Source organism: Rattus norvegicus, chromosome 4, assembly GCF_021556685.1.
Source record: "Rattus norvegicus strain SHRSP/BbbUtx chromosome 4, alternate assembly SHRSP_T2T, whole genome shotgun sequence".
In the NCBI taxonomy this organism is placed as follows: domain Eukaryota; kingdom Metazoa; phylum Chordata; class Mammalia; order Rodentia; family Muridae; genus Rattus; species Rattus norvegicus.
In genome coordinates, this window is record NC_141537.1 from 98163662 (window position 1) to 98178025 (window position 14364).

Below are 14364 nucleotides of genomic sequence, written 5' to 3' on the forward strand. Positions count from 1 at the left end.
GGGTTGTTTCAGCAGTGGTCTCAGGAGTGCTATTTCCTTCTCATATATTCTGGTTCTAGTCAGATATCATCTGAGGCATGATCTGTTTCCCAAGCTCCTCTTAGCTAGATTGGTGGTCATCTCAGTTTAGCTCCTTGTTTGGGCCCCATGTTGTCAGTGTGGTGGTCCTCCTGCACTTGCTCCTTGCTCTGTCTGCCAAAGCTTCCCCTTGAAAAGGTTGTCTTTTACTGCTGCCTATGGACGATAGTCCTACGTGTGGTTCTTCTAGTTTCTGTCTTCCTGTTATTGGAGACTATCTGGACCTGCCTGGCTTCAGTCTGATTGTCTTTTTAGGATTACTATTTTCAGGGAATGCTAGACTACTAATTATTCAGATGTTTATAGGTCAGAATACTGATTAGAGACATATCCTTTCTCTTCTGTGCCACCTACTCACACATTTCTTTTGTGGCACAAAAGAAATACATGCTATACCTGTAGGTGGTAGAAGTACACTGCAATCTTAATTAGTACAATTTATACAACAGAGAAGAATTAAGTAAGAAGATGTAAACTGCTTTTCTCAGCCTCATATTTTCTTACTTATGCTGTCATTTAACTTTCCACATAAATTCTAGACTGAGTTTACCAATGTTCAAAACTCTTTCAGACATATTATCGTCATTATAGTGAGTTTATTTGCACATTGGAGATAATATACATTTAAGTCATTTATGAGACTGGAGAGAATATCCAGTAGGTAAGAGCATTTCTGCTCTTGATAGGGGCTTGTAATTGATTCTTACCCACTACTGTCTTTATCTTCATTTCCAGAAATTTCAGTACCATCTTCTCTCCTTTGAGGGACAGTTACATAATGCCCTTACAAAATTGCACACAAAATATATATACATTTTTAAAGAACAATAGTCCACATTATGACCACAGATATATTCTCTATTCACTTCTGTGTCTTTTAATGTTCAAGGCATATATTGCTATTCTCAAAGGATATAAAGATTTCATAATATCTATTTTGAGGTTTTTCTCTATGAATTTGTATAATAATATTATTAGAAAACATGTCATTTCAATTTTCTGTTGGTCATTTCTTAGTACATTTATTGTATCTGGGGTTTTGTTTTTGATGCAAATGGCAAGAGAAGATATTTTGATCTTTTATGTAGTCTGAAACCTAAAATGTCCAACATTTTCACACTCAGTATATATATTTCCTGAGCTTTATAGACATCACATGAAACCAAGTTAGTTTTCTTGAATAGTAAAGAAGAACTATGATTTCTTCTTTATAGACTTTTTACTGCCATAGAAGTAATTGTTCAAATACTATAGAGATAATTACACAATGATTTTTTAATTGTCAAAAGGATCAACTATATGGATACAGTGTTTAATGTAAAGTGGTCACTGTCTTTTGAAATACATTCAACTTTATTATGGTGCCTCCCTGCAGGGGAGAAATAGATGTAGAAACTGGGGCAAATAGGAGATTAAGGGGGAAGATGTATGTATATTTAGAGTTTTCTGACATATTACACCATGAATAACCAAAACCTGTTAAACTCAAAAGAAAAAGAAAGAAGGAGCAGAGAATTTTTAGATTAAGTGATAGGAAGGCTTAAAGAGATGTCTCCACAGCTAAGATCACTGGCTGGACCTGGGTTCAGTTTTTAACATGCACAGGGTTGTTTGCAATCATTTACAAGTCCTGTTCTAGAGAATCTTTGAGTTATTCTGAGTTTCCTGGGCACAGACATGCATATTGTTTTATATAAATGAAATCAAAACATTCTTACACACAAAACAAAATAAAAGATTACTTAAAAAACAAAGAAAGCAGATTAGTAAGAGGAAGCTGACAAAGTAAAAAGTGGAAAACAATGTGTGACTCAAACTAGAGCTCTATTGGTGGGACACAGTGATGGGAGCACCATAGGCTGAAACAGACAGCTCTGTCATTCCTACCCACAGAAAAGGCCCACAATGCTTATAGTCCTTAACGCCATTGATGACATTTGATCTGTCAATTGTTCTTCTTGCTTGGGAGCATTGCATTTGAAGAGAAGCCTATATTATCACTGTACATATCAGAGATGAGTGTAGCCTGTATTTCTAGAAATAAGAAACAAAAATCAGGGAGCTAGAAGCACTCTCCACAGATTTTAGAATGCTATTTTCAAGCACCACATTATTTTACTATTATCTGTCATGATATAGAAGATATCTATACCTTTCTCTGAGACTTGGAGTCCTGATATGCCTACATGATGACTCTTTCTCCTATTTGTACTCTAGCAATAGCTTGGGTCTTTGGATATTGTTCCCTAGGGTGGAGTCATCCATTTTAGTTTGAGATAGAAGCTCAGTTGTCATGTTACAGTGACTGATCAGTATCCTGAGGCTGCCTCCTGAAAAATGAAGTTGTCTGTTAGGCTTTTAGTGCTGATGCTATTCAGGATTCCTGTTGAGGACAGAAAGAATTGAGAGAGGAGGATGAGTAGGGAGCATTAGCCCTGGGCCTCACTGTTGATCACATATGTTCTCTTTATGTATGAGAGGCATGGTCTTATCCTACATTACAGAACCTGTGAAGTTCATATCTGTGTGGAGGATCCAAATGGGTGATAATCTGTGATAAAATACAGATTATGGCATAGATGGACTCAATGGGATGTTTTTAGGGATGCCTACATGGCTCTTTTCATTTTTTGTTGTTGTTAATAGGGGAGTTTTAGTGTATTAGGAATTGTTTGTAAAAACAAACATCTCAAGAGAAAGAAACGTGGAGAAAGTAACAGCAAAGATTGATTACGAAGTGTGTCCATAACTATTCACTTCTCTCTCATAGTTTCGGCTTCCAGTGGTGAGGCTGTGATGACTCTAACAAACCTCTCCTTGCCTGTCAGCCTTGGAGATCAAGTCTCTATCTCTTGTAGGTCTAATCAGAGCCTCCTACATAGTAATGGATACACCTTTTGCATTGGAACGGGAAGAAGCCAGGAGAGTCTACACAGCTTCTGTCTACAAGGTTTTCAACCAATTTTCTGAGTTTCCAGACAAATTCAGTAGCAGTGGGCCAGGTATAGATTTCATATTCAAGATCAGCCGAATGCAGCCTGAGGACTTGGGAGATATTACAGCATGTAACATATTCGTGTTCCTCCCAGAGTGATGCAGACTTTAACTAAAACACCTTTCCTTTATGGGCCAGGTGTCAACTAAATTACTTCCTTTTGAAAGGGATATGTTCTAAGAAACTTCAGATTATTCTTACACCCGAGGGCTTTGGAATATGAGCTCTTTTTCTTTTTCTTTTTTCTTTTTTTTTATTAACTTGAGTATTTCTTATATACATTTCGAGTGTTATTCCCTTTCCCGGTATCCGGGCAAACATCCCCCTCCCTCCTCCCCTTCCTTATGGGTGTTCCCCTCCCGACCCTCCCCCCATTGCCGCACTCCCCCCACCAGTCTAGTTCACTGGGGGTTCAGTCTTAGCAGGACCCAGGGCTTCTCCTTCCACTGGTGCTCTTACTAGGATATTCATTGCTACCTATGAGGTCAGAGACCAGGGTCAGTCCATGTATAGTCTTTAGGTAGTGGCTTAGTCCCTGGAAGCTCTGGTTGCTTAGCATTGTTGTACATATGGGGTCTCAAGCCCCTTCAAGCTCTCCCAGTTCTTTCTCTGATTCCTTCAACGGGGGTCCTATTCTCAGTTCAGTGGTTTGCTGCTGGCATTCGCCTCTGTATTTGCTGTATTCTGGCTGTGTCTCTCAGGAGCGATCTACATCCGGCTCCTGTCGGTCTGCACTTCTTTGCTTCATCCATCTTGTCTAATTGGGTTGCTGTATATGTATGGGCCACAGGTGGGGCAGGCTCTGAATGGGTGTTCCTTCAGTCTCTGTTTTAATCTTTGCCTCTCTCTTCCCTGCCAAGGGTATTCTTGTTCCCCTTTTAAAGAAGGAGTGAAGCATTCACATTTTGATCATCCGTCTTGAGTTTCATTTGTTCTAGGCATCTAGGGTAATTCAAGCATTTGGGCTAATAGCCACTTATCAATGAGTGCATACCATGTATGTCTTTCTGTGATTGGGTTAGCTCACTCAGGATGATGTTTTCCAGTTCCAACCATTTGCCTACGAATTTCATAAAGTCGTTGTTTTTGATAGCTGAGTAATATTCCATTGTGTAGATGTACCACATTTTCTGTATCCATTCCTCTGTTGAAGGGCATCTGGGTTCTTTCCAGCTTCTGGCTATTATAAATAAGGCTGCAATGAACATAGTGGAGCACGTGTCTTTTTTATATGTTGGGGCATCATTTGGGTATATGCCCAAGAGAGGTATAGCTGGATCCTCAGGCAGTTCAATGTCCAATTTTCTGAGGATCCTCCAGACTGATTTCCAGAATGGTTTTACCAGTTTGCAATCCCACCAAAAATGGAGGAGTGTTCCTCTTTCTCCACATCCTCGCCAGCATCTGTTGTCCCCTGAGTTTTTGATCATAGCCATTCTCACTGGTGTGAGGTGAAATCTCAGGGTTGTTTTGATTTGCATTTCCCTTATGACTAAAGATGTTGAACATTTCTTTAGGTGTTTCTCAGCCATTTGGCATTCCTCAGCTGTGAATTCTTTGTTTAGCTCTGAACCCCATTTTTAATAGGGTTATTTGTTTCCCTGCGGTCTAACTTCTTGAGTTCTTTGTATATTTTGGATATAAGGCCTCTATCTGTTGTAGGATTGGTAAAGATCTTTTCCCAATCTTTTGGTTGCCGTTTTGTCCTAACCACAGTGTCCTTTGCCTTACAGAAGCTTTGCAGTTTTATGAGATCCCATTTGTCGATTCTTGATCTTAGAGCGTAAGCCATTGGTGTTTTGTTTAGGAAATTTTTTTCCAGTATGAGCTCTTTTTCTACTGTGTAAGTTTCATGCATTTCTGACCTCATCGGTTGCCATAACAATATTGCATCTACCTCAGGAGAATAGTGAACAGGTCCCTTGTCAACAACCAGCAATGATGGGGGTAAAGCTGATCCCACAGGTTTTGTTTGCCATTGTCACTCAGCACCCAGTAAAGAAGACAGGAAACTAAGACCCATTCCTTCATTAAAACTTAATAAATAAATTCAACATTTGTCACATTTTATCTTTTAATTTAAATTACAGTTTGTTTATATAAATATTGCAGGTCCTATTAACCTTTGCTTTCTGTTTGCATAAAGTATGACTCCTTAAGTTTCAGATTATGTCTTTATTCCTTAAGAAATGTATCTTTTCTGACAAGAAGCTGGTTCCTATTTTACTCTATCCTTTTCAAATAATATTGACTCCATGTTTTATTCCAAGTACACACACAGTTAACTTCTTATTATTTTCATGTTAATATTTTCTGATTGTTTTGAATAGTTTTTCCCACATCCCCATTTGTTTGAGGTTTGGTGTTTTTATATAATGATAATATTTTATTTTTTCCTTCACTTTTATAAATGCTAGTTAATTTAATGCAAATGTATTTTAAAGATAAATTATCTTAGAATCCAGAGAGTGATTATTTTGCTTTCATTTTTGATCTTTTCTGGTAATTAAATCTTTTTGTTTCAAAGGGAAATTTTACTTGTTATTTCTTGTTAGGGCATTGGCCATATGATTGATACTGTCCTTATTGTTATCTTATTAAGAAAGAAATTACTCTCATTGTCCTTCTGGTCTGACCATCCACCTTCCCCTGTGGCAGATCGGTTTGCTGAATCCCACACCTCACAGTCCTGCCTTTCTCCAAGAAGAATTGCTCTAACCAGGCACATTGGAGTTCTGCTCTATCCGGGGGGGGGGGGGGGGGGGGGGAAAGGAGGCCTCCCTAAGGCAGAGACAACACTGCTGCTTCCCAGGAAGCCTGCTCCAGTCTGAGAGTACCAGGCCAATTATCACCGCATATAACCAGATGGTAAAAGGCAAGTGGAAGAACATAAGCAACAGAAGTCAATGTAATTTGTGCACTGACAAGAGTTCACTTCTCCTACCATAGCAAGCCCTGGTTACTCTAACGTACCATCAGAGCAAGATTCTGACCTAAAATTCCACCTCTTGAAGATGAAAGCGACCTTTAAAGAGGAAATGCATAAACTCCTTAAAGAAATACAGGAAAAATAAAATCAAAATGTTGAAGTAATTGAACAAAAATATCCAAGATCTAAATATGGAAATAGAAACAATAATGAAATCACAAATGGAGGAACCACTGAAATTGAACACCTGGGAAAGACATCATGGGTTACAGATTTAAGCATCATGAACAGAACACAAGAGATGGAAAAGAGAATCTCAGGCAGAGAAGGTATCAACACCCCAGTCAAAGAAAACACAAAGTGTAAAAAGCTCCTAACGCAAAATGCCTAGGAGGTTTGGAGCACAATGAAAAGACAAATGTAAGAATAATAGGAATATAAGAAAATGAAGATTCCTACAACAAAGGGCCGGAAGCAATCTTCAACAAACTCACAGAAAAACACTTCTCTAATCTAACAAAAGATGGTCATAAACATATACGATGTCTATAGAACAACAAAGAGATTGGACCAGAAAAGAAATTCTTTCTCCACATAATAATCAAAAGATTAAATGCACAGAAAAATATTGAAAGTTGTAAGAGAAAAGGCCAAGTTTATATAAATGCAGACATATGGGTGTAGGATCAGACATCTCAACAGACTCTAAAAACTGGAAGATGTTGGACAGATCTCTTGCAGACCTGAAAATACTGCAGATGCCCGCTCAGATTACTCTACCCATCAAAAATATCAATTTCCATAAATGGAGAAAGCAAGATAGTTCCTGAAAAAACAAATGTAAACAATCTAAATCTTATGTATCTTTGCTGTTTTAAGCCATTTATGTACAGTCATGATTTTATTTCTGCAGATTATTTTGGTTTGGGTATTAGGTATACACATTTTCAGTGTTACTCTTCTTTTATTCCAATAGATCTGCTTTTTATTTTTATTTTTTTTATTGGATATTTTCTCTATTTACATTTCAAATATTTTATCCTTTCACAGTTTCCACTACTGAAATCCTCTATCCCATCTCCCTCCTCCTGGTTCTATGAGGATGCTTCCCAACCCACCCACATACTCCCTTCTGCCTCTGTGCCCTGGCATTCCCCTATACTGCAGCATCAAGCCTTCACAGGACTAAGTGCCTCTCCTCCCTTTGATGCACAACCAAGCCATCATCTGCTACATATGGTTCTGGAGCCATGAGTCTCTCCATGTGTACTCTTTGGTTGGTGGTTCAGTTCCTGGGAGCTCTTCTAATGAACACAAATTGCTTTACAATCATTCCATTCCTGATTTCTTCAAAATGTGCTTGAGAGTCTGCCTCAATTTACTCCATTAGAGGGAAGTACAGCTCTTGCTTCTTAACTACAGTGATTGCAACTCAGTCACAATTTCCATAAGGTCTTTTAATTATCTCTTTTCAATTAGTTATGTACTCATAGGTAGTTTCAAAAAGAAATAGACAGGAATTCTGTACTTTGCACACAATCTTCTTGGGTTGGTATCTTTTAAATAAAATTAATGAGGAATTGAAAGAATTTTCATATTACTAATGAACTGACTTGCATTTATTCGCTCCCAGTGCATGTCGTGTGGCATTTGCTGTGTCTCTAAGTATACTGGTCATGTAACTAGTCTGTGTGTTCAGAGCCATAATTATTTATTCACCTGCACTTCTACCACAGAACTCATTGGAGTCAGTACCCTTTCCCTATTCATAGCAAGGACTACAGAAAAAGCCTCACACAATATGTACAGTTTGCTATTGTTCTATTTTACTCTGTAGCATTGTCAAGCTGTGTGCGTGATGTATTAGCTTTTCTTTGCTTACAAGTAGCAGTCCATGGTATTGAAATACCCCACTTCATCGTGTTACTCGAGGAGGAACATTTAAGAGCTTACTTAGTTCTAGTTGCTTCTGGAAGAACTTTTTTTTGAAATTTATTTATTTATTTTTACACTCAAGATTTTATTCCCCTCCCAGTCCACCCCTGACTGTTCTACATCACATACCTCCTCCCCCTCCAACCCTCCACCCTCTTTCCTGTCTCTACAGGCTGTCCCCACTTCACCTAACCCACCAGACCTTTAAATGTCCTGGGGGCCTCCAGTCTCTGGAGGATTAGGTGCATCTTCTGTGACTGAACCCAGACCAGGGTGTCCTCTGCTGTATATGTGTTGGAGGTCTCATCTCACCCAGAGTATGCTGCCTGGTTGATGTTCTGGTGTCTGAGAGATCTTGGGGGTTCAGGTTAATTGAGACTGCTGGTCCTCCTACAAGGTTGCCCCCTACTCACCTTCCTCCAGCTTTTCCCTAATTTAACCAGAGAGGTTATCAGTTTCCATTTATTGGATGAGTACACATATCTGCATTTGAGTTAGGTGCTTGTTGGGTCTTTTGGAGGGTAGTCATGATAGGTACCTTTTTGTGCACACCCCAAAGCCTCAGTAATGGTATTAGATTTTGGGGGTTCCCCTTGAGGTGGATCCCACTTTGGGCCTATCCCTTGACCTACTTTTCCTCAGACATTTCTCCATTTTCATTCCTGTGTTTTGTTCAGACCAGAACAATTATGGATCAGAGCTTTGACCTGTGGGATAGCAACCCCATCCCTCACTTGATGCCCTGTCTTTCTGCTGGAGGTTGGTTCAGTAAGTTCGCTCTCTCTAATGTAGGGCATTTCATCCAGGCTCCCCCCATCCCTTGAGTCCTGAGGCTCTCTCACTTCCCAGGTTTCTGGTACATTCCAGAGTGACCTCCCAACCTCCTTCCTTCTGAGGTGTCCTGTTTGCATTCTGTCTACTAACCCAAAGAGATTCAGTCCTTTTCTCCCACCCAATACCAGATCAGGTTCTCTTCTCCCCCAACCCCCATCCTCTTTCTCTCCTCTGTCCCTCCCTCCCTCCCTCCCCTCTTTCTTCACTTTCACAAGTGGGACTGAGGTGCCCTCACTTGGAACCTTCAGCTTGTTGACATTTTGGAAGAACTCTCATCAAGCATTTTTTTACTTTTACTAGTTTTGGTGTGAAAATGAGTTTTCATTTCTCTGCAAAGGTCCCCAAGTTCTTTTTTTTTTAAACTTGAACTGTATAATAATTCTTCTTTTAGTGGTAGAAGCATTTGCGAAAGTACTTTTGAGTGTTATCACTTTATAGTCTCATTAAAAATATCTGATTATACACCTCTCTTGAATCCTTATAATCATAATGATTATAGTAAATTTTAAATCTTGCCATTCCATACGTAGCCTTAAAAAACTTTCTATACCAATCTATTATATTTTCCTTTTTAAAAAAATCTGAGTCTTCTTCATTTCTAATTCTGGTTGTTATCCATGCCTATACCTTTCTGTGTTTGGCTTAGACTCTTTATATTTTTAATGGTGTGATTTTATTCATTTTGAATTTTTTCTTTTTACATCCTAAAAAAATACCCCATTAATTTCTATGCATTGCATTTTAGGTTGTAATCCATCATTATACCCACTAGCTAAATTCTATTGTAGACTCAAATTTTTGAGGTCTAAAGAGGTAATATTTCCTCTTATGTAATTTCAATTAAGTCAGCAAATGACACAAAAATCAATTGATCATTATTTGTTTCCTTTCTGGCTCTATAAGTACATTTTCACTTACAAGCTATTATTTGATTAAATGGTAGATTTTAAGTATTGTCATTTTTGCTACAGTAAATAAGGACTTACATTTGTTTTAACTTATTATCTCTATACATCACTCTCTTGGAACATTTTATTAAATTAGTTATACGCTATCGAAATTATTGTGAATATATAATTTCATATAAAGTCAGGTTTCTTCTTGATATGTTTTCTTCTATTTTTCTTTCTTTTTGTAATTGCATGTTTTTTATTTACATTTCAAATGTTATTCCCTTTCCTGATTTCTTTTCTATAATTCCCTTATCTGATCCCCCCTCCCCATTTTTCTATGAGTGTGTTCTACCCAACCAAATCTCCTGTCCTGCTTCTCCCAATTTATTCCCCTAAACTGGAGATCCAGCCTTGGCAGGACCAAGGGCTTCTCCTTCCATTAGTGCCCAACAAGGCCATCCTGTGATACAGATGCTGTTGGAGCGATAGGTCTGCCTATGAGTAGTTTTTGGGTAGTGGTTTTTGTCCCTGGAAACTCTGGTTGGTTGGTGTTGTTGTTCTTATGGGATTGCAAACCTCTTCAGCTCCTTCAATCCTTACTCTAACCCCTCCAATGGGGACCCCTTTCTCAGGGCAATGGTTGGCTACTAGCATTCACCTTCGTGTTTGTCATGGCTCTGGTTGAGACCCTCAGGAGACAGCTATATCAGTCTCCTGACAGCATGTAGTTCTTGGCTTCGTCAATATTGTCTAGGTTTGGTGGCTATATATATATATATATATATATATATATATATATATATATATATATATATGGACTGTATATCCAGGTGGGACAGGCTCTGGTCATTGCTTTAGTCTGTGTTCTAAACATTGTCTTCATATATATTCCTATGAATATTTTTATTTCCCCAGTTAAGAAGGACTGAATTAGCTGCACTTTGGTCATCCTTCTTTATCTTCATTTGGTCTTTGAATTGTATCTTGGGTAATTCGAGGTTTGGACTAATAGCCACTTATCAGTGAGTATATAGCATGTGTCTGTTTTTGTTATTGGGTTACTTCCTTTAGGATGATATTTTCTTTTTTTTTCATTTTTTTATTATTTTTTTTATTAACTTGAGTATTTCTTATACACATTTCGAGTGTTATTCCCTTTCCCGGTTTCTGGGCAAACATCCCCCTCCCCCCTCCCCTTCTTTATGGGTGTTCCCCTCCCCACCCTCCCCCCATTGTCGCCCTCCCCCCCAAAATCTAGTTCACTGGGGGTTCAGTCTTAGCAGGACCCAGGGCTTCCCCTTCCACTGGTGCTCTTACTAGGATATTCATTGTTTCCTATGAGGTCAGAGTCCAGGGTCAGTCCATGTATAGTCTTTAAGTAGTGGCTTAGTCCCTGGAAGCTCTGGTTGCTTGGCATTGTTGTTCATAAGGGGTCTCGAGCCCCTTCATGCTCTTCCAGTTCTTTCTCTGATTCCTTCAACGGGGGTCCTATTCTCAGTTCAGTGGTTTGCTGCTGGCATTCGCCTCTGTGTTTGCTGTATTCTGGCTGTCTCTCTCAGGAGCGATCTACATCCGGCTCCTGTCGGTCTGCACTTCTTTGCTTCATCCATCTTGTCTAATTGGGTGGCTGTATATGTATGGGCCACATGTGGGGTAGGCTCTGAATGGGTGTTCCTTCTGTGTCTGTTTTAATCTTTGCCTCTCTATTCCCTGCCAAGGGTATTCTTGTTCCCCTTTTAATGAAGGAGTGAAGCATTCACATTTTGATCATCCGTCTTGAGTTTCATTTGATATTTTCTTGTTCATCCATTTGTCATAGAATTCAAGAAGTGATTGTTTTTGATAGCTGAATAGTACTCAACTGTTTAGATATACCACAATTTCTGTACCCATTCCTCTGTTGAAGGGCATCTGGGTTCTTTCCAGCTTCTGGCTATTATAAATAAGGCTGCTACAAACATAGTGGAACATGTGTCCTTGTTTTATGTTGGAGCATCATGTGGGTATATACCCAGGAGAGGTATATCTGGGTCCTCAGTTAATGCAATGTCCAATTTTCTGAGGAACCTCAATACTGATTTCCAGAGTGGTTGTACCAGTTTGTAATCCCACCAGCAGTAGAGGAGTGTTTGTCTTTACCACATCCTTGTGAGCATCTGTTGTCACCTGAGTTTTTTTCTCTTAGGCATTCTGACTTGTGTCAGGTAGAATCTCAGGGTTCTTTTGGTTGCATTTCCCTGATGACTTCGGATGTTGAACATTTCTTTAGATACTTCTCAGAAATTTGATAATCCTCAGCTGAGAATTCTTTGTTTACCTCTGTACCCCTATATTTAATAGGTTTATTTGAATCTCTGGAGTCTACCTTCTGGAGTTCTGTTTTTTTTTTATCTTGGATTTTAGCATGCTTTAAGATGTAGGGTAGGTAAAGGTCTTTTCCCAATCTGTTGCTTACTGTTTTGTCCTAATGACAGTGTCCTTTGCTTTACAAAAGCTTTGCAATTTTATGAGGTCCCATTTGTTGATTCTTGATCTGATTGCATGAGCCATTGGTGTGTTGTTCAGGAAATTGTCCCCAGTGCCCATGTGCTCAAGGCTCTTCCCCACTTTTCATTCTATTAGTTTGCGTCTATCTGTTTTTTTTGTCAAAGTCCTTGATCCACTTGGACTTCAGCTTTGTACAGGGCAATAGGAATGGGTCAATGTGCATTCTTCTACATGCTGACGTCCAGTTCAAACAACATCATTTATTGAAAATACTAATTTTCCATTGTATGATTTTAGCTCCTTTGTCAAAAATCAAGTGACCATAAGTGTTAGGTTCATTTCTGGGTCTTCAACTCTATTGATCTACCTTCCTGTCACTGTACCAATACCATACAGCTTTTATCACTATTGCTCTGTAATAAAGCTTGAAGTGAGGGACTGTGATTCCCCAGAACTTCTTTTAATGTTTAGGATAGTTTTGGTTATCCTGGGTTTTTCCCTATTCCAGATGTATTTGCAAATTGCTGTTTCTAACTCTGTGAAGAATTGATTTGGAAATTTGATGAAGATTGCATTGAATCTGTAAATTGATTTTTGGCAAAATGAACATTTTTACTATATTAATCCTGTCAATCCATTAGCATGGGGGGCCTTTCCTTCTTCTGAGATCTCCTTCAATTTCTTTCTTCAGAGACTTGAACTTCTTGTCATACAGATCTTTCACTTGTTTGTTTAGAGTAACAATTATCTATTTTATGTTATTTGTGACTATTGTGAAGGGTGTCATTTGCATAATTTCTTTTTCAGCCCATTTACCCTTTGAGTAGAGGAAGACTACTGATTTGATTGAGTTAATTTTCTACCCAGCCACTTTGCTTAAGTTGTCTATTAGGCTTAATAGTTCTCTTGTGGAAGTTTTGGGGTCACATAAGTATACTATCATGTCATCTGCAACAGTGATATTTTTAGTTTTTCCTTTCCAATTTTATTGCTTCGACCTCCTTTTGTTATCTGATTCCTTTGGCTAGGACGTTGAGTACTATATTGAATCAGTAGGGAGAGAATGGGCAGCCTTGTCTAGTCCTGGAATTTAGTGGCATTGCTTCACATTTCGTTCCATTTAGTTTGATGTTGGCTACTGGTTTGCTGTATATTCCTTTCACTATATTTAGTTATGGGCAGTGAATTCCTAATCTTACCAGCACTTTTAATATGAAGGGGTGTTGAATATTGTCAAATGCTTTCTCAGCATCTAATGAGATGTTCATGTGTTTATTTTTTTGTTTGTTTACGTAGTGGATGTTTCCTTGGATTGGGTTTGTGAGAATTTTTGAAGTATTTTTGCTCCTATATTCATAAGGGATATTGGTCTGAAGTTCTCTTTCTTTGTTGGGTTTTTGTGTGGTTTATGTGTAAGTGTAATTGTCACTTTATTGAAGGAATTTGGTAGGACTTCATCTGTTTCTATTTTGTGGAATAGTTTGGATACTATTGGTATGAAGTATACTATAAAGGTCTGATAGAAATCTGTACTAAGCACATCTTGTCCTCAACTGTTTGGTTTGGATTCATTTAATAACTGCTTCTACTACTTTGTATGAAAATGCTGGGTGTTCTTTATGCATCCAGTCTCTTTGCCTTGTCTTTTTACTGTGGAATTGAGTCCATTGATGTTAAGAGATATTAGGGAATAGCGATTGCTGTTTCATGTTATTTTGTTGTTAGAAATAGAATTATGTCTGTGTGTCTCTCTCCTTTTGGGTTTGTTGCACGAAGATGACTTTTTGATTTTTCTAGGGTATAGTCCCCCCACCTCTTGTGTTGGAATTTTCCATGTCTTATCCTTTGTAGGGCTGGGTTTGTGGAAAGATATTGTGTATTGATTTTTTCATGGAATATCTTGGTTTCTCCATCTATGTAAATTGAACGTTTTGCTGGATATAGTAGGGCTGGCATTTGCATTCTCTTAGGCTCTGCATGACATCTGCCCAGGATCTTCTGGGTTTCATAGTCTCTGATGTGAAGTCTGGTATAATTCTGTTAGGTCTGCCTTTATGTGTTACTTGACCTTTTCCCCTTGCTGGTTTTAATATTCTTTCTTGGTTTTGTGCATTTGGTGTTTGGATTATTATGTGATGGTAGGAATTTCTTTTCTGATCCAATCTATTTGGAGTTCTGTAGGGTTCTTGAATGATTTTGGACATTTCTTTCTT

At 38.5% G+C, this 14364-nt stretch overlaps 1 non-coding gene across 1 annotated transcript; it reads right to left on the reverse strand.

Moving 5' to 3' along the window:
* Positions 1 to 350: 350 nt before the first annotated feature.
* Positions 351 to 488, reverse strand: LOC120102696 (small nucleolar RNA SNORA17). The gene has a single exon (XR_015687383.1). It is a non-coding gene; the product is annotated as a small nucleolar RNA SNORA17 (small nucleolar RNA).
* Positions 489 to 14364: the final 13876 nt, after the last annotated feature.